The sequence below is a fragment of the Vulpes vulpes genome, chromosome 13 (assembly GCF_048418805.1).
Source record: "Vulpes vulpes isolate BD-2025 chromosome 13, VulVul3, whole genome shotgun sequence".
Lineage (NCBI taxonomy): Eukaryota > Metazoa > Chordata > Mammalia > Carnivora > Canidae > Vulpes > Vulpes vulpes.
Window position 1 is genome coordinate 26,861,508 of NC_132792.1, and position 22,107 is coordinate 26,883,614.

Genomic DNA, 22,107 nt, shown 5'->3' on the forward strand with positions numbered 1-22,107 from the left:
ATTTGAAATTTCACAATTTTCTTTTTGTTCCTCAAGGTTAAATTCTTAGTTCTCCCATTCTCTTCTCCTTCCAATCAGCTTTGATCTTTACTTCTCCTCTTGCTTCCAGACCTGCCCATACACATTTGTTCTCCAGAGTATGCTCAGTGATCTTTCCAAAACTGTCCCAATTCTGGCTACCCATTACTGATGTGCTTTGGGACACAGTCTGATTCTCTCCCAAGCTTTGTGCCTGAGAGGCTGTACCTGGTAGTGGTCAGAGCACACTCTGCACAGACTGCTTGAGTTCCTCTTCAACCTATGCTAGCTTGACTAGTCACTAGTGTGTGACTTTGGGTAAGTTACTGCATCATACTATATCTCTCTTCTATGTGATAGAGACAACAATACTCCCTACCTTAGAGAATTTATAAGAATTAAGTGAATTGTTATGCATAAAGCCTGTGACTTGCAAGTGACTTCTTTACTTGTTTGTATTTATCCTAGTTATATCAGGCTGCAAATCCTTTGAAAGCAGGAAACATTCCTTGCCCACCATTCTATTCTAGTGCCAGGAATACTGTTAGCATCTGGTAAATGCTTCCTAAATGCTTCTTCAATAAATGTTGAAAGCAAAAAGAATAAGAAAATAAAGGTAAATTTTACCATTTATACATACTTTTAACATTTAGTACAAAGATTCAGAAAGCCCTAGTGGTTCAACCTTTAATATTTTAAATTAAAACATCTACCGAATGGGTTTTTATGATCTTCATTATTCCTGAACATGGTGTCAACTTGGTATGTGGAATGAAAACAAATTTTCCCAGATGAGCAAAAAGCTCTGTACTTTCCTCAGTTGTGTGCATCCTATCTAAGGCATACCAGACTAAACTATCCCTTCTAGCCAGAGTTTGAGACAGAGCAGACAAGACAAAAATGATGTTCCTTTCTGGCACACCTTATGTGATTTGGAAATTTAAATGCTTCTTGATGATGCCAATGATGATGGTGATGAAATCATGACAATAAGGTTTAGTCTAGTGAGAGTCCTAGATGTTCCCATCAATATTATGAGCTGAGATTTGACAGGAAAATGGAAAAGGAAAGGCAAGAATTTCATCCTCTCCTACTTCCCAAGAACTCTATATTTATTATCTCTTTTATTTTTGCTTGATCTTCCCCTTCAAAATGTTTTTAATTCTCTACCTTGAGAAGGAAAGAGAGAAAGATAGAAAGGTAGAAAGGGAGGAAGGAAGGAAGGAAGGAAGGAAGGAAGGAAGGAAGGAAGGAATAGAAAGAAAGAATCCCTCAAGCTCACATTCCACTTTCTTCTCCTTCACAACACAATTTCCCAAATGAAACATCTATAGGTCATCCATCACCTCTCATGCACTCTTTGGTCATCTATGGCATGATTTGTTCCATCTCTTTGCCATGTCAATTAATCTAGTGTGTATTTCTCAGTCTCCTATCTGGTCTCTCAATAGCAGCTGTGAATTTTTTGTGTCCACTTGACTGGGTCATGGGGTACCCAGATATTCAATCAAACATTATTTGGGTGTGTCTGTCAGGGTGTTTTTGGAAGAGATTAATATTTAAATCAGTAGACTGACTAAAGTAGATTGCCTTCCCTAATGTGAATGGGCCTCACACAATTAGTTGAAGGCCTGTGTAGAGCAAAACAGGATGACCCTCCCTGAACAAGAAAAGAATTCCTCCTACCTGACTGCCTTTGAACCAAAACACTAGCTTTTTCTTACCTTCAGATTCTAACTGAAACAACATGTCCTGGGTCTCCAGCCTGCCAGCATTTGGATTGGAGGTATACTATGGTTCTCTTGGTTCTCCAGCTTGCTGACTCATCCTGCAGACTTTGGGACTTGTCAGCCTTCATAGCTATGTGAGCCAGTTCCTTATAAATCTTTTCATATATATATGAATTATACATATATATGTATATATATGTGTGTGTGTGTGTTGTGTGAATTATGTATATGAATTATATATATATTATATATATTTTTTAGTTCTATTTTTCTGGAAACAGACTAACTTGACTAACTCAGCAACCTTTCTATTCTCCCATCTCCATCTCCTTATCTATTCTGTCTAGCACAGTCTAATCTGGCTTCTATCATGCCAAGACCATCTAAGACCTTCATGTAGTTAAATCCAATGAACATTCTCAGTTTTACTTCTCTTGGCCTTTTAGCATACTTGATAACTGATACTTAGTTCCTTGTGAAAATGTTTGTTCTGCATCCTCTGTGACACCACTCCTTAGTTTTTCTCTACCTTTCAACTCTTTCTTTGTCTCTTTTGCAAGCTCACATTTCTTTTTCTGGCCATTAAATAGTAGAGTTCTTTCAGACTCATCCAGACCCTCTTCTCATATACACCCTAGGCAATCTCATCTATGACCATTTGTACTTCAGTGATGCTCACGTTTTATTCCCTGCTGTCTCTTATAAACTCTAGTTTCATGAACTCAAATACCTCCTTGGATTTAACACTTGAAGTCCTAAAAGGAGCTCTGCTACCACATTCCCCATCCTTCGGTATTCTTTATTTCAACAAAGGGTGGCACCATCTGTTGAGTTGCACTCTAAGAAACCTGAAGGCTTCTGTAACAATCTCCTCCTGTCATCTACCTTATCTAATCCATTACCAAATCCTGTCTAGTTTACCTCCTAAATATCTATTTAATCCACCTTTTCACCTTGCCTCTGTTTTTATCCAAAACTTTATCTTCCCACCTAGTACTGAAAGGGCATCTCCTAGTCACACTGTCACCAGTGTTTCTTTTCAATCCATTCTTCAGACTGTTGCAAGACTGAAATATCTCCTACTCCACTCACTGCTCTACACACACCAGCTTGAAGCCCTTTAATCATTCCCCACCACTCTTGGGAGAAGGATCAAAAAAATCATTCACTGTTCCGAGAGAGCTTTGTATGATCTGTCCATCGCCTCTATTTCATCCCACCTGGAGCCTCCTGCTCTCAGGTGTTCCTGCCACAGTCATTTCTCAGTTCCTTACTGGGGTCATCTTCCCTCCTGTGATAGTATTTTGCACACTCTATTCCCTCCTGAAGTGCTCTTCCTCCTGAAATGTTATTTCCTTAGAAAACCTTATCTAACTTACCATATTAAAATAGATCACAGTGTTATACTCTGCCATATATTCTTCCTTTTTTACAGCAATTATTACATTTGCCCTTGTGATCAATTAAGTGACACTCAATTCCTCAAGAATGTAAGCACCTTGAGGGCAGGGATTCCATCTGCCTTATTCAAAGTAACCTCAGCCTTTTGCTAAAAGACTGGCAGTAAACATTAGTTGACTTTCGAATGAGAAAGGAGACACTTTACATTATCTCCCCTCTGGCTTTAAGAAGAAAAAGATCCTGGCCTTAGCTCTTTCTCCACTGCTATTATTAAGTAGAAAACAAATTAAATATTAACTCTTCTGCTGTAACGCTTACATCATTTTGATAAGATTTGAACTTTCAACAAAGTTACATTGCTCCTGTCTAAAGAGATCTGAGGCCTCCTTCAGTTTTCCAGCGTAAGATACAACCATGCAAAACAGAGAAGATACAGTGTGTTATGCAGTAGCCAGAAAAAGGGCTTCTAGCCCGAGCACTTGATGTCATTAAATGTACTTTAGGGAGACAGTAAGGCTGCCTGTAGTCAAATCCTGGATCTGCCACTTAAAGCTGTGTGATGATAGCAAGTTACTTAACCTCTCCAGGCCTCAGGTTCCTAATAAAATGGGATTAATAACAGAATTTACTTCATAGGGTGGTTGTGATGACTGAAAGAATTAGTATATGTAATACACTTAGGACAAGCTAAGCGTATAGTGGTAATGATTATTTAAGATGCATTTATTCCACCAGTAAGTTGAGTGGACCAAAATGACTTTTTAAAGACCCTTCTGAGTTCTGCTATTTCAGTGATTTTAGGCAGACTATGCTACAGATATAAATCACACTCTACCACAGCCTCTCTATCATCTAATAATTCTGCTTCCTTGTATTTACACTGAATATTTCTCAAAGCACTCCCTGTGAATTATCTCATTTGGTGATCATACTTTTTAAGAAGAAATCTAATGGAAAGACCATGGAGTCCAGTAGCAAAAGCCAGGGCTAGCAGGGCAACCACAAGTTCTGTGTCATTTATTGGAGTTTTTACTTGAGAAAGCCACGTAATTACCCTGATTTTCAGTCTCTTCACTTGCAAAATAAAATAATTAGGCTAGACAATCTTTATTGTTTCCTATATTTTTCTCTCTCCCTCTGTCTCATCATGATATAGATACAGATATAGATATAGATACAGATATAGATATAGAGATTTTCAGCCAAATATTCTTCCCTCCTTTAAATCAGCATTTAAAGACCAGCCCTTTCAGAAGACTGCTTCTCAAGCAATACCACGAATTACTAATCAGCAGAAGAATTTACTTGCTCCCCTACAGATCTGTTGTAGGTCATTTCTTCAGTAATGTTGTGGATTTCAAGCCTAAATCATTCTTATTCTTTGAGTCTATAAAACTAATACTGAGGTTCCCACTCTCTATTTGAAAAAAAATCAGTGGCTGACAATGGCATTAGGCACAACATTCTAAAAATAAGCTCTTGAGAAAGAAAAAGCCTGCCCTAAAGTCTTAAGATTTACCACAAGAGGGCAGAGCTGATTCAATTCTGGACAACTCTCTTTTCTTTTTTTCCTTCTTTGTTTCTCTTTCTTTTATTCCTTTTATTTAATGTGTTAAAAGAGATACACAGATGATGAGAATATAAATTGGTAAAAACTTTTCCCAAAAAGAGCATGGTTCCTTTCCTGACAATCATAAAAATGCTCATATCCTTCAACGCCTATTTCATTTTGTTGAAATGTGTCCATAAAGTATGAGTCCTAAAGAAATAAAAAGCAATATATAAAAGTCTTTGTAACATTTTATAGATTATCTTTTAAAAATTGAAAAAATCTAAATGTATAATATTATAGATTTAAATAAATAATAAATAAATATCAAACTGGTGGAATCAACTGCAGCTTTTTTTTTAATATTTTATTTATTCATAAGAGACAGGGAGAAAGGCAGAGATGCAGGCAGAGAGAGAAGCAGGCTCCACGTAGGGAGCCCCATGTGGGACTCAGTCCCCGGACTCCAGGATCACACGCTGGGCTGAAGGCAGGCGCCCAACCGCTGAGCCACCCAGGTGTCCCAACTACAGCTCTTTTAAATGAATATTTAGAAAATTGGATAGCAAAGGATTAATATACTTACATTAAGTGAAGAGGCAAAGAATATAACATTTAATTTATTTTAGACTGTATGTATGTAGAAGGTATGCAAGAAAAAAAAATCACAAGTGCTTATTCAGTGAGACCAGAATAAAGTGTAGAAAAAGGAAAAACATTCTTTTTCTAGAAAGGTAGAATAAGTAATTTCTTATTTTTGAAACTATTATTACAGCGTTATATATGCCATGCATTTTAAGGCCTTTACTTAGAATCATTGATGAGTATTCCACGCCCTTAGGGCTTTGTTTAAGACATTTTCCCCTGAATTGTCAAGGATGGCAGACATTGCTAGCTTCTACCCAATCTCCATTCTTCCCTCCATTCTTGGTAACTAAACACACAGTTTGGTCACAAAGTACCCTGTTTTAATGCTCATCTCCCCCCTAAAACTTTACAACCAGAAAAATAATCCCAGTTCTGGCATGTAGGCAGAGGCCACTGGTTGAGGCTTCTGGGAAAGCTCTTCTGACACCCTCAGCTGACATACAGCTTTTGTCTTTGCCCTTTACCCATAGCCTTCCCCATATTCTTCTAGTACAGGATGCAGATATCATGCCTACAAGCAGAACAGCCATTTTGCAGCCATGACGATAAAAGAGACATGCAAAAGGTGGCAGACCAGGAAGACAGAGGAAGCCCAGTCTCTATGGGTGTCATGGAGCTGTCATGCCAGACCTGTACAATGGCCTCTGGATTTCTTGTATAAGCAAATCAATCTATTTGGGAAAGTCACTGCAGTCAAGTGTGCTGTGTTGTAGCCAAATAAAATCTTAACAGATACACCATGAAAGGAAACAATAGAAATATGAAGTTAACCTAGTAACATGAAGAGAACCACAATCAACTTCAAGGGTAGCAATGGGCATGTTGGTAGATGAATTCTTCAAGACATACCTCAAGGAGCCTCTTGATAAAGTTCAGTTACCAGAAGGCTTTATCTATGTTATAATATAAACTCTGGCTTCAGACTTTAAAACTTCTGAGCTCTCAGAGGGGCTCTCTGACTCAAATCTGGCGTGGCACCAATCTTTCCATTTTTGGTATAGTGGAAAGGGTATGCCACTTTAAAAATCCACCCCTAAATGTATATAATTGCACAAACATTCAAGCTACATGTAAAATATGCTTCTTATAGCATTGCCTTAATAACGGAAAAAACAACATTTGAATGTCCAGTAGGGATTATATTAAATACCCACATTCTGCGATACTATACAACTTTTTATAAGTTCAGATCTGTAACACCTCTAAAGTTCTGTTTATTTTAAAAAGCAAGTAGTCAAGGGACACCTGGGTGACTCAGTGGTTAAGCATCTGCCTTTGGCTCAGGTCGAGATCCTGGGGTCCTGGGAGAGAGTCCCACTTTGGGGGGGACTTCTCCCTTTGCCTATCTCTATACCTCTCTCCCTGAGTCTCTCATGAATAAATAAATAATTTTTTAAAAAGCAAGTAGTCACAATATGATCCCATGTATTGAAAATAAAAGTAAATATATTAGATATTTATGTAAAAATGCATAAACAGAGGACTGGAAGGATGCACCCCAAATTATTCACCATTCACAGTGATTACCTCTAAGGAAGGAATGCCCTGTCTGCAATTGTATTGTTTGAATGTGTACAATTATGCCTTGTGTAATTTAAATATTTTGCAAAGATACTTCTGCACTCCCCTCAAGCAAACTTGTTTAGGCAGAATGTTTTCACTACACTTTGTTAAATCTAAACATATTATTCTTAGGAAATATTATAAACATTTTAATATAAAATTTCATTTTGTTTTTTGTTTGTTTTGTTTTTGTTTAAGATTTTATTTATTTATTTATGAGAGACTCAGAGAGAGAAAGAGAGAGAGAGGCAGAGACACAGGCAGAGAGAGAAGCAGGCTCCATGCAGGGAGCCTGATGTGGGATTCGATCCTGGGACTCCAGGATCACACCCTGGGCCAAAGCCAGGCTCTAAACCGCTGAGCCAGCCAGGGATCCCCAAAATTTCATTTTGAACATAATGTTTTTAACAAACATTTTTGAAAAGGAAAAATTTTATTTATACCTGAAAAGTAATATAAAAAGTTGTTTGAATTTAAATAAAATCTGGTGGAGCTAATAGTTCTTAAAGCTGTAGTCCTTAGTGCCCTAGGAAAAATCCTAGCATAGAGGCTAGAGGCTGAGCTGCCACACCATCCCTGAGCCTGAGGATTCACCTCTCTGCAACTCTGAAGAAGGACACTGGATTGGGTTCTGTGCAGATTGCAACACTGGAAAGTCACTTCCCCAAAACTGGGAAATGACTCCAGCCTCCTAGACAGAAGGAAATCTTGCTAGCAGAGGCCTCTGACACAACAGCTGACAGTCAACAGCAGCCAAGGTCATGAGACATTGACCCATCCCTGTGAGGCGTGCACATCAGCCTTCCCTCCTCATCACCTTCCTGCCGGCTTCAACAATAAGGGAAATAAATGCAAGTGTTGAGCTAACCTAGAGTGTATGCCTGTGTCATCAGTGATTTCTCTTGGTATGGCCTGCTCTTTGAATCCTGAACACAGGGGCTTTACATTTAAATGTGACTCAGAATAAAGCAACAATGCAAATGTCTTAGGGTATTACTCATTATTTAGGGATAGAGGGAGAGGAGAAGAGACAGACAGATTCTCAGATCAAATAGATGCAAACTCAAATCCAGACTCTACTCCTTAATGCTTGTGTGTACTTGGGCAAGGGAACTTAATCCCTTTTTTTCCAAATCTGTAGAGTGTGCTTTGGTGGGGTGGAAAATATTCCCTGCACAAAGAGATATCTGTGTCCTAATCTCTGGAGCTATAATTTTTACCATATGGCAAAGTCTTTGTAGATATGATTAATGTTAGGATTTTGACATGGGGAGATTACCCAGGTGGGCCCCACATGCAATTACATATATTATTACAGGAGGGAAGCAGGAGATTTGATACAGAGGAGGAAAAGGCATTGTGACCTCAGAGATAGAACTTGGAGTGATGCACTCACAGGTCAATGAATGCTAGCAGCCACCAAAAGCTAGAAGAGGCAACGAATGTATTCTCCCTTAGAACCTCCAGAAGGAGTGTTGCTATCTCTACTGACACTTGATTTCAGCCCAGTGATAGCAACTTTTGAACTTCCAACCTCCAGAACTTTGACAGAATAGGTTTCAATTGTTTCAAACCATCAAGTTTGTGGCCGTCTGTTAGAGTAGACATAGGAAACTAATACAATGGAAACATAACAACAGTGGAAACATTAACAATGATCTTGTAAAATGGCTATGAGAATTCATGATTATCTGTACAAAGCTAACAGCACAGTGATGATCACATAATAATCAACAAATGGTATTATTTTTATTCTCAATATATTATTTAAATAACCTGTAAAATAAATAATTTCAATTGAGTAATTTGTCCACTCCCTGCCTAACCCTACATATACTCACACTGTATATCAAAAAGTATTTTTTAAAAAAAACTGTAGCATGATCCACAAAGGGAGGCCAGAACCATAAGAAGCATAAGACGATGTCCTGGTCATTCATTCATTCATTCTTTCAACCAAAATTTATCAAAGACAGTCCATGAGGATAATGGTGTAGAAACTGTAATACCATGTGTTAAGCATTCTAATAGAAGGATTTCCAAGGGGCCGAGGACCTCCTATCTCTCCCCAGAATTCCCAGAAGATGTGGAAGTGGAATCTTAAAGAATGATAAGGAGTTGACTGGGGAGAATCTGGATAAAACATTAAGGCAGAGCAATCATTTGGGAAAGACACAAAGACAAATAGCATCCTAACAGCAAATGTTTCTGTATGATTCCGGTGTAGGGCTAGGGGAGGGGGAGGGAGAGGAGAAGCAAGAGACAAAACTGAAAAAAGAGTTAAGGATAAGATAATGAAAGGACTAATGGGCACTGCAAAGGCATTTTCTTAAAACTTTTATTTGTTCTTATAAGAGATACGTGTATATATATTCAAACCACTCAGGAAGATTCAGATAAAAAAGAAACCCCCCTCCCATGGGCTGGGCCCTACTCCATAGAGGCTAAAAAGGAGCTGATGCTTACCATTTCTGATATTTGTCTTTCTATTGGTCATCCTGAAACTGAAAGACTATGTATTTATACCTATTTCTCAATCAACTTTAAACATTATTGAGTGATGCCTCACTATAAAAGATATACAAACCAGCACTTTCACACTTGTTCCCTCCACTGCCTCCTCCATACTGCCAGGAAACACATTTTTGAGTCATTTTATTGTGGGTGTTTATGCATTTTATAATATGCTTTGACCTCTTTCTCTTGATCTATCAATTTAGATAGTATCCGTAGACTACTTCCTGTATATGATGAATTTAAGCTCCAAAAGATAAGAGGCCATCTGTCTTCAAGATGTTTTTGTTAGAAGCATATCCCAATTGCCTGGCTTATAAAAGCAGGTGAGCTACATGTACAATTAAGGACCTACTCCCCTTTCTTTACCCCCTCCATTATTCATCTTTCCCTACTATGCCATCTCTTTACGTTGTCTTAGGTAGATAAAATCTGTTTGTCTCTGAAAGATTTTTAACATCTTCAATTTACTCATCAAGGCATGTTTAAATGAAGATCTACTTCAACTTACTCTGCTTGGCACTCAGTGGTCTTCAAACTGAAAACTTTTCTCTTGTGCCAGTGCTGAGAAACTTCCTCATTTTGGTTTGGTTTTATGTTTTATTTGTTTGCTTATACTTCTGGAATTATTTCTGTCTTTTCATTTTATATATTCCCTTTTGACAATTATTATTCAGCTGTTGGCTCTTCTATATTGATACTCTATATTTTTTCTTTAATTTTTTTCTCATGTTTTCAGTGTCTTTCCCCTTTTTTTAAAGATTTTATTTATTTATTCATGAGAGACACACAGAAAGAGGCAGATACATAAGCAGAAGGAGAAGCAGAGACTCCCTAAAGGGAGCCTGATGCAGGACTCAACCCTAGGACCCCAAGATCATGATCTGAGCCAAAGGCAGATGCTCAACCACTGAGCCACTCAGGCATCCTGTCTTTGTCTTTTTGTTCTACATTCTAGAAAATTCCTTGGCTGTTTATTCCAGGCCTTCAATTACTATTATTTATTTTATTTTTATGAATTATCTTCTTGATCCCCACTTTTTTCCATAACAGTCTGTTCTTGTTTGGTAGGTATGAGCAATCAAAATTACTTAAAAATGTTCTCTCCTAGAAAATGAGTGAAAATATAAGTGAGGGTGACAAAACATGAGAGACTCCTTACTCTGGGAAATGAACAAGAGGTAGTGGAAAGGGAGGTGGGCAGGGGGTTGGGGTGACTGGGTAATGGGCACTGAGGGGGGAACTTGACAGGATGAGCACCGGGTGATATGCTATATGTTGGCAAATTGAACTTCAATAAAAAAAAACTTTTCTCTCCTACTATGAATTATGTTTCCTTAGAGACCAACTTTTCTGATTTTTCCCCCCTTGGTGCTTCTTTTTCATACTGCTGGATCTCCTCAAAGGGTTGGTAAACTTTGATGACTTATAGTTGAGTGATGGTTAACTGATGCATGGACTGTGCTGTCTTGTTGCTGAAAAAGCAAGATGGATGCAAATTCTATTTAGGTGAGGTTGATGTGTGGGCTTCAGCTAGGGTGTACAGGAGGAAAGCAAGAAGGCAGACTGCTCTCAACCCCCCCACTCTCAAATGTAAGAGAAAGAAGATACTATTCAGAAGCACTACTCCCTGATCTGAGAGGCTTTATTCTTCCCAGGAAGAGTGGTGCTATTTCTCTGAAGAGTACCTATCTGGCTTTAAACTATAGACAAATGCCAGCACTGCACACACAGTAGCAGAGGAAGAGGGTGGCATAAGCCAGGAAGAGCTTCTGGTCCGTAGTTCTTAATGACCTTGGTCATCTGATTCTGTGCTTCTTTCCACTGCTCAATCTAATATATTTATCGTGAAAAAAAAATGGTTCGCCTTACACTAGTTTCTTCTACATATATTGAGCCATGAGTCCTCCCTCCTTTCTGCTTTATCTAGCAATGTGAACCTATCCATTTTTAGTCTCCCAGAAACTGGTTAAAATTTTTGGTTTGCTGATATTCCTCCTCCAAGTCTCTGTATCTGTTAGACTGCATTACCCTTTGTACTTTCTATCATCATTTCAGTGGGTATTTTAGAAGGAGGAGAGATGAACCCATATGCTCAATTTACCAGCTGAATCATAAGCAAGCTTGGAATGATCCTATGGGCAGCTGAGTCCACTCACGTATATTAATAAGTATAACTAGATATGTGTCTCTGGTTTAGTGTGAAGAATAAGTTAAAGATAGGAGACATGGTGGGGAAAAGGGGGACACACTCATTAATTTCAAAAGACTGCCATGCATTTATTCATCAATTCAGTAAATAGTAATTAAGAGCTACTAAAGGCCAGGAAAAATGCTTAGTGTTTTCTTTCCTTTTTTTTTTTTTTTAAGATTCTATTTATTCATTTGAGATAATGAGTGGAGGGGAGAGAAAGAGGGAGAAGCAGACTCCCTGTTGAGCAGGGATCCCCATGCAGGGCCTGATTCCAGGACCCCAAGATCATGACCTGAGCCAAAGGCAAACGCATAGCTATCTAAGACACACAGGTGCCTCGTGCTTCGTGTTTTCATACAGGAAATGAAAGGCAGTTTTTGCTCACTAAGAGCCAGAGCTTTGTGTCTCCTGCAGTTAAGTAAGCTTACAGCAACATTATGTGAAGGTATTCAGGAAGCTGTGTAGAAGTGACATTTGAGTATGGCCAGCATAATGTGAACATAGTCCTAACGGTGAAGATAATACTAACATATTTCAAGTATGGAAATAATATGAGCAAATTTCTTCAAGTGTCACTACAAACATTTTTTTGGAGAATAAATGGAAGGGGGCAGATGATGTGTGATTTGATGCTGTTGAGAAACTCTTAGGAGTAATCTGTCTGAATGATAACTCAAGGCTTAGGTGATACTCCCTTATTGTTGCAAGAAGGGATAACATGCATGTGAAGTACTCACTATTGTAATGAAAACAAACAGCCATTTAATAATGATAGGACTGCACAAGCCTTATTCTATTTGGTTCTCCTAACAATCATGCAAGGTGTTATTTAAAAATGTATTACAGTGAGGAAACCAAGGCTCAGGATATTTAAGTAACTTATGTAAGAGTTCACAGCTAGTAAATGGCACAGTTGAAAATTAGCTCCAAATTGGTCTGACTCTCCATTTGGAGCACTTTGGAACATTGGCCCATATTGTTCACTGTCTGAACAATTCTGGGATCCAGAAATCCACTTAGAGATACAGACAGAATTCAAACACATCAGTACAAACACCTCCAAAATCTTCAATTCTGCGTTTCCACTTTTCTCCAGAATAGAAGAAAACCTACAGAACCTGAGCTAATCCAGAGCAAATCTGACAGAAGGGAGTAAGAGAGGTGATGTGGATACTGCAGGTTCCTGAGATTATTTGACTTCTATTCCGATTAATGGGCAGCATCTACTACATTATTTAGGATAATTAACTGTAAGTCTCAAAGGAATATGTCCATTCCCACTCTATTGTCTCTCTGATGGACATAAGGACAAGGCTAGGAGAAATGACAAAATATCTCTATGAAGATGAATCCTTTGGTCTGAGCTCCAACTATAAATCTATCTTTAATTTTTTTTCTCCTATCTTCCCACACCTAGTTAATGTCATTGCCTTAATATGATTGCTAAGGATAAAGAACTCTGGAGGAACTTGTATTACCCCAAGGACCAGCAAACAAAAGCTCATAATATTTATTTAAAATTTTCAATTTTGTGGATATGTCAAGGTCTTTATAAACAAAACTGACTTTTTCAGGGTTGGCAAATTAGCACCGTGTCCAGAATAATTATTTCCACAAGGGGAATTGTCCTTATTTCCCATCCCTGTTTATTGGTGACAGGTGCCACTCCAAGTAATTTGCAAAATAAATTCTGGAAATTGTAGGAAAATGTGTCTAGGATATCTTTGTCATGAAATAAAAAGTTCTCTGTGTCATGAATGGTTAAAGAAAACAGGATCTATAGAATCTATATATTTAAGGGAAATTATAAACTTGTAAAGAAACTGTCTTCTTCTTTGATGAATTTTGTTTCCAAGTGTTTCACAGGACAATACCAGGGTGACCAAGAAGACAATCTAGATGGATTAATATCAGAGAACTTACATATAGCAAACTGATTAGGACATAACATTGGACTTTGAATGCTTTGGTGGCAAAAACTTTTCTTGATGGTGAAAAGAAGAAACTAGACTTTTAGTCTAATAAAAAGAGGTCTACTCTGCAATTCCACTCCTAGTAATAAACCTAAAATAACAGAAAGCAGACTTGAAAAGATATTTGTACACCCATATTCACAACAGCATTATTCACAATAGCCAACAGGTGAAAACAACCCAAGTGTCCGTCAATGGAAGAATGGATTACAAAATGTGGTATATACACATAATAAAATATTATTGAGCCATAAAAAAGAATGAAATTTTGATGTATGGTACAACATGGATGGACCTTGAAAATACGTTTAGTGAAATAAGCCAGACACAGAAAGACAAATATTACACAATTTCACTTATTCGAGGTACCTAGCTAGAAATGGCAAATTCACAGAGATAAAAGTACAATGGAAGTTAACAAGGGCTGGGGACAGAGGAAGGAAGTTACTGTTAATGGGTGGAGAGTTTTTATTCAGGAAGATGAAAATGTTTTGGATATAGATAGTAATGATAGTTACACAACACTGTGAATATATTTAATGCCCCTGAATTATGCACTACAAATGGTTAAATTGACAAATACTATGTTTTATATATTACATTATTTTTAAAAAAGAAATTTTCATCACTATCACCATAAAAAGATTTAGAGTCTATATAATGTGGAGACAGTTGCTCTAGGACTATAAATTACAACAAAATGAGGTATTGCAGGAGTAGTTTTCAAACTTTTTAAAATTAATGGACCCTTGAAGAACCTTCTGGAAGCTATGGAACTCCTCTCTGAGGAAAAAAAACCCAACACACTGTTGTGTATAATTTGGGGGACGGGTTATGACACTGAGAAGCCTCCCCATTGACCTCTATGACATAGCAGTCATGAGAGACTCACCAAGGCTCTAAGGCCTTCTATTGAGGATGTCAGATGGTTTTCACTGAAGGAAGGGAAATCTCATTTGCCTGGGATCTCCAGCTTCAGCTAGAGGTCTAGGAAAACTCTGAAGACACAGTTGCAATAATAGAACAAAAGGACACAATTATCAGTTCAATAGCTCATGGACTCATGAGCTATTGACAATGAGCAATTTCAGCATTGTCTAAACTAAATGCCTTTCTCACAACCAATGAATGGTGAATGGCAATACAGTCAGCACAAAGGACAAAGAATTAAACAGTATGACTTCATCTCATTAAAATATAGAATCATGTTAATAAGCTATTGCATTCATCTTTTGGGCCCCTCCTTTTTTAAAGAAAACTTAATAACATCCCTTCTGAATGAAAAGAGGTTTTTGTATCCGGTTGTAATTTGAAAAGGAACAACTAAAATTATACATTTCAGAGAAATAAACACCCTTTCATTACTGGTCACAAAGTTCTATTTTTATACTACTAGTTAAGGCTTACTATTCTCTCTAAAATTTCTTGTATTGGCAGCACTTTTATGCATTTAGTAAAAATTAGTACTTTATAATACTGGGATATGAAGTATAACAAATTCAAAAAGTTTTAAATAATAATTTTCTTTGTTTCTAGCTCTCAATTTATTAAATATTCAGCTTCTATGTTGACTTATTCTCAACAAATTCAAATAGTAAAAGCATTTGAATATAGACTACTGCTACTGCATTTCTAACAAATGTACAAATCAGCACCTACTAATGAAAAGAACAAGAGAGAGAATAATGAAAAGCACTGTGAATTGTATATTTAAATTTTTAAGATAAATAATGGATCTTTTTGAGATTTTTGTGAATATAGAATGCTACAAAGTCAAATGACACGTGTAACTAAGTCTAACCTAGCAATAGTCCTTGACCATTTCCAAATCTAAATATAATTTGATGTTTTATTCTAAGTTCATATTCATCCTACCATATAATCTAACAAATTCAGCCTGACAGAGTTTTCCATAACGATATCTGTCCCCTGAGGCACAACATCCCATTTTCATTGCCCTGCTGATCCCATTTCCTTTTATCTGTATTTAATACTTTCCCTCCTGAATTAAGACAAAGGCCATAGGAAAGATGGGCTAAGAAACACTTTTAAGGTTTTCCACCACACTCTGTTTAGAATTCAGTCAGTGTATAGTCAACCAAGACTTACTCCATTCACACAGATTAAGAGTAATGCTTTTTACTGTGGTGATAACTAGAAATAAATGTGATTATTTAAAGATTTGTTTAAACCCTCTTAAATTTCTATCTTTTTTATAAGCCATCATCATACTAAGGCCTATAAATCTTTGGATAATTTGATAAGTGGTACAATTGAGCAGCATGCTCTAAAAGGTAACATGTGTATTGCCACTGATGTGTGAGATGATTTTACATGGGCAATTGATAGATTTTTGTAATAGTTATATTTTTTATTTTTATGTTTTTCTCATATCTACTGCAAATAGCACTGCATCTCCATTTATAGCAGAAATAGAACATTTCCTTTTTGGATAGTTCTATTTAAGTTAAAATGGATATATGTGAAAGAAAGCTATTAAGTAAATAAGACTACAGATACACTGTTACAGCAAAAATTGGGAAAACAATACAAAAGAGGAATATACAGTGTATGGAGGCACAAAGAAAGGAATAATCAATTGTGCTTGAGCCTGAAATGAATTCCTTTAGAGGGAATTCCTTAAGAGGACAAGGAAAGAGGAAAGGAATTTCAGACAAAGGGGACTATGTACAAAGGCTCTGACATGGTATATGTTAGCGCCGGTGGGTTTCTGTGGCTAGTTGGGATGAGTGAAAGCCTGTAAGCCAGAGAGACAGCAAGGTACCAGATCAGATCACAAGAGACCTACTTTGCTGTACTAAAATTAACATGCACTTTAAAATTAATGTAGACAATGGAAAGCCACTGAAGGATTTTAAGGAGGAATTAGCAGGTTGATTTGTGTTGTGAAAGTCACTCTGGAATAATTTGAAGCCCTGAAGAAGGCAAGGAGACCATGAGAGACAGATTAGTTAAATAACATTACTAAGGCAGAAAGGAAAAGACCAGGAGACTAACTCAAACTGCATATACCAGTTATAAGATACACAAATCATGGGAATGGAAAGTAGAACAAAGGGAATATACTCAAAAATACTGTAATAATGTTGTATGGTGACAGATGGTAATTATTTGTCATGGTGAGCATGGTGTAATGTATGTAAAGCGTTGAATCGCTATGTTGTACACCTGAAACTAATACAACATATTTCAACTATATTTCAATTAAAAAAACTACATGAAAAATATTTCTGAGTGACAAGGGTAACATAAACATCCTTAAAAGGCAAGTGGTAGAGTAAAAGGAAAACCTTTGGCCACCATCCCAGAAAACATTCATATGCTTAATACATAAAAAGTTCCTCCAACCCAACAGAGAAATATTTGCTATTACATTATCATGATAAAAATCATGAGAACAGATAGTTCACATAAAACATGTTTTAATTCACATAAAAACAGAAATGCATAGCAAATGTATGAAAAAACTGGAAGTTATTAATAATCATGAAAATGTGACTTTAAGAGAATGAAGTACAGCACATTGCCCATCAGACTGTTAAAAACTGATAATAAAAAATTTTAAAAATAAATAAATTAGTTAATTAAAAAACTGATAATATTTAGAGTTAGAAATAGTGTATATAAAAGAGCACTTTCATATAATGTTAGTGGAACAATAAATTGATGTAGGGAATATACCATCAATAGGTAAATGGCTTGTCTTAGTTAAAGTCATTTAGAGTTTTAAAATTATATTTACAAAAGCTATAAAAGAAGAAAAATGGGAATGTTAACATGTTCAGTGTCTAACCCACCCCAGAGAGTGTGTGCCACATTTATGAAAAAACACTACTCACTACTTCCCTCCTCCACAAAATAATAAATACATTTACTAATTGATATAATGTAGTGGAAGTGGTCAGGAAAAACAGAGGAGAAATCTGAGATACTCAAGAGAGGAAACTTATAGATTTTAGGGACCTGGTATGTGGGAGGTAACAAGAGAAGATAATACATTACTGCTCCATTTTTGGCAGTTCGGTGGTATCATTTCCTCAGATAAGAAACACAAAAGAATGTTTGAAAATATAGATAATTAGTTCATCTTGAGACCTGATGGTTTTGAGAAATCAATGGTACACTCAAATGAAAATATCCAATAGACTGTTGAATATTTGAGTCTGTATCTCAAGAGACGATCCGGGCTGGTGATATATTTTTCAGAGTCAACAGGAGATGATGAAAGCCTGACTTTGGTGAAATTACCAGGGAATTTATGTATCACGAAGAGAGGACAGCTAAGAAAGGAGCTTTGAGAATACTGGTGAGTAAAGGAGTATAGAGGAAGGAAGTACACTGCTATGGTTTGAATGTCTGTGTCCCCCTAAATTCATACATTGAATTCCAACTCCCAAAGTTGATGGTATTAGGAGCTGGGGTCTTTAAGAGTTGATAACGTCATGAAGGTGGAGCCCTCTTGAAGGGAATTAGCACTCTTAGAAGAAACCCCACAGACATCTCTAGCCTCTTCTACCATTTGTGGACAAAGCGAGAAGATACCTGCTATGGACCAGGAAGAAGACTCTCAGTAGAGTGCAACCATGCCAACACCTTGATCTTGGGCTTCCTAGCCTCCAGAACTATAAGAAATAAGTTTCTGTTGTTTATAAGCCACCCAGTCTAAGATATTTTGTTGCAGCAGCCCAAACAGACCAAAACACACACCATAAAGGTGTTTGTGGGGTGACTTCATGGACCCATACCCAGACTCAGACAGAAGGTATGTCCTTCCCTTGGTCAACTGGCCTGGATACCCAGGCCTCAGTTCTGCCACCCTGATAGCCAAGTGGGAGCCTATGTCTGTGCCTACCAATCCCTCATCACTTCTAGAAAAAGGGTGTAACTGAAGATAAGTCAATGCATCTGCTTTGTCTGAGTTAAGAAATGCACCCTCGGTTTCAGAGGAAACAGAATGCAGTTCCTAAGGAAAAGTCTTGGAGCTAGCAGCCACATGGGTTCTTAGCCCACAGACACCTTCTTCTCTGGATCCAGATGTAATGACGCTGGCAGGGAAATAGTCATCTCTCTCTTTTCTCATATATTATTGAGCAATCTATGCCCTTTTGCATATACACACAAAAAATAATCATATTAGTCCAATTGGATTAGTTCAATGCATATCATTTGTAAGCCTCCTGAGAAAAGATGGAGAATACTTTCCTTTGTTTTCAGAAATCTGATTGAAGCAGATCATACATATGTTTACAAAGGATAAAGAGCCTGATTAATTTAAGTAGGTTAAGCTACAAGGAGCATTAGTCACAGACATCATTCATTAACAAGTGCCATCTAAAAAAAAACTAGCATAAAAAATCATCAATGGCTAGTTGAAATTCACTAAAATATACTCCAATCTATAGTCTTTACTTAGCAAATCTCAAGGTAAATTTATTTATAAAATCAAATCATCTTCTACTGCCTTGTTATAGAAAATCTCAAGGTAGATTTAGTCATAAAAATCAAAGTCCAGTGTAAGAAAAAATAAATATATTGAAAATTAAGTATAAGTTTAGAAAATATGAAGTAGTATGAGTAACAGAAATGAAATTAAATATTCTGACCACTCTTAATTTATTCTTTCCCCCTGTTCTTAAAAACAAAACCCAAATTTTTATGGATTCCAAATTCAGTATTTGCTGATGAATTAAGTAACGTCTCAAAACTGAAATGTTAGCATTAAAACCACTCTGTCATCTAGCTCTTTTAATAAATTCTAGTAAAACCATAACTATGGAATCTTGAATTTGCTGGGTCTTTGGGTAGGACTTTGAAACCTTTTATTACACAGGGATATTTGTTATAATGCTCTTTATTATAATTGTATTTAACATATGTTTTAATTCTTCATGAAAACTAAGATTATTCCTTACCTAGGAATGTATTGAAATTCTATGACTAATTAATTATACATTATTTTTTCTCAGAACACCAATATAGAATATTTTTAACCCACTTGAACAAAAAAAAAAAAACCCTGCAATATTGCTAAATTTCAAGAAGGGAAGACAATGGATTTTCATCTATGTTGGATGACATTTAAAATCTGTGTCCTCTTGGCCTTCCAAATACATGTGGATCACAACATGAAAGAAAGGAATCAGAAAAGAAAGAGTATGGGGAAAAAATTGAGGCCGGATGACAGGCTCATTAAAATGTGCAGAAAGCATCTCTGACTCCCTCGAGAAAGCTGTTATCGTGAAATAATCACATTGACGAACATGGAAAAGAGTGGACTCCGGCAGGGGCCTTATATTGCACCCAAGAAGTTGGTGATTATATCCTGGAAATGTGACCCCCGTGAAAGCCAGGCTGCTTTGTTGCTTAATAGAGTTCACAGAAAATGCTTGTCTCCAAAATGAGATTTCTCCCCCATTCAGTGTGCAGCCGGGGAGTCTTGACAGGATGAGCAGGGGGCCATTTCTCCTAATCAAGGAGGGGGATGAGAACCCCTGGGGGCAGAAGATTGTAAGCAATCAAGCTCAACGTTGCAGGGAAGAGCTCTTGCCTTATGCTCAGTTGTCAAGTGGTCATAAAGGAAGAGTTTAAGGAAGCTGCTAGAATTTGGCAGACATAAGGGATAATAGGTTAGATGGACCTATTTTTCTTAGCAATTATCCCATTTCCATCTCTGAGGCTATGAGAAATATTCCCTTGCTGCCTAAGCAACCTATCTATGTATACTGTTTGGCTCTAATTAGAATCTTTGTTAGTCTTTCCATTTTCTCACCCTGTTGGTTCAAAAATCTTAAGTATATTTTAATCTGAAGGCACAGAATGGAACATTTTTCCTTGATGCAGCTGGACTGGGGTAATAGAAAGGACAATGACAGGGTGGGCAGTGAAATGAAATAGTAGTCAGGACCACAGGTGAGAGAGGCCTTTGGAAGACTCCAACTCTGGATTTGTAAAGAGGGATGCATTCCCAAATCCTGATTTCTGGTTTAAACACAATTAATGTAAATTTTTTGATGAAAAGGCAAATAGCAAAATTTAAAAAAAATGTGTATTCTACGATTCCTTTAATATTTGCTAAAGTACGTGCTTGTATGTTTTCTTCACATATCAACATAAATGCATTAAAAAGAATAGAACATGCTACTCTGTTATTAATGATAACTACTTCTAGGGTTGTCAGGAGTGAAAAGAGACCAACTCTTCAATCATGAACACAGTTCTTCATTGTTTGGAATGTTCCCACAAGAATGAATTCATATATTACCTATATATTACCTGTGTAAACTCATAAGTACCTTTCAACAGATGGGAGGAAAGATGGGGTTGGTCCATGACTGAATCTGGGCATGGATGTGGAACAGAATTTTATCAGAGATTCAAGGATTTCCAGATAAAACTATAACTGAGGGATATTCTAAAGTGAATATTCACACCACGGAGGTTCTGTCCCCATTCTAAAGGTTCTCTGAGCAAGGTCAGAGACTACTATGTGCTTGAAAGTCACATGTCTTAGATATGTGTTTATCAAAATAATCACATCTTCTCTGGAATATCCCAAAATGTTCCTGACAAGAACAAGAACAAGAGTTCTTCCAATGGTCCCTAACTCTGTAAGTAACATGCCAACCTGGCCAAAGAATGAAAATTGAGGCCCAAGCATGACATGCTGATTGAGTTACCCCCAGAATTGGTGTGATTTGTCTGCTGTGGGTGCACACCCTATGTATTAGAGACTTGAAAAAAGGTCCATTGAAATGTCATGGACCAAAACGTTTACAAACGAGAAACTAGCACAATACACTGCAGACCAGGACATATCCTGGGAATTCGGCAACAGCTCACTTCCTAACATAAGACCTAGAACTGCCTAACAAATCTCATATAACACGTGGAAATGCAAGCTTCAGGAAGGCAAATGAAAATATTTTTGATTGTGGGTTTTCAGTCTGAGGCTCAGGCTCTGGTTTTAATGCATCCTGGAGTCAGTAACTCCCTCCATATGTTGCTTTTTGTTAGAGGTATGCTTGCTTTAATGCAGGCAGGGATGCGGGGTTGGGTGGCTGATGAGTCAGGAAATGTTCAAAAGGAAAGGCAAGCATTCATTCAGTCATTCACATCATCTTCTCTCCAATTTCAAGGGGCACGTTCATCCTGTGCCACGTGCAGCTTCTAGAACAGAGGGCCAAATTGGCCCAAATGTCTAAAATCCTTTTAGTTGAATCCATTATACTAATATCTGACAATTATGAACTAAGTCTCATTTAACATGCTTAGATGCTCTCACTTAAAAGGCAATAATTACTGAAAAAGAGTGAGTTGTATAAACCTGTTTCCGAGCACGTTGGTTGACAAGACACCCCACTGGTTATAATGCAACCATCAGGCAGAGCTTTTTATATTTAATGTTGAACAAATTATCCTTCATAAATGGCAGATTGAGGATTCTCACTGTCAATCTTGCTTTCCATTCAGCTACATTTCCATTTCACAGAACATCTT

At 37.1% G+C, this 22,107-nt stretch overlaps 1 long non-coding RNA gene across 1 annotated transcript in view; it reads left to right on the top strand.

The window, feature by feature from the left end:
- The window catches only part of LOC140595148 (uncharacterized), a 92,646-nt gene extending 71,964 nt beyond the window's left edge, over nucleotides 1–20,682 (top strand). Inside the window, exons 3-4 of the long non-coding RNA XR_011996543.1 lie at nucleotides 17,818–17,917; nucleotides 19,578–20,682. This is a non-coding gene — a long non-coding RNA (uncharacterized lncRNA). The remainder of the gene's footprint in view (nucleotides 1–17,817; nucleotides 17,918–19,577) is intronic.
- Nucleotides 20,683–22,107: the final 1,425 nt, after the last annotated feature.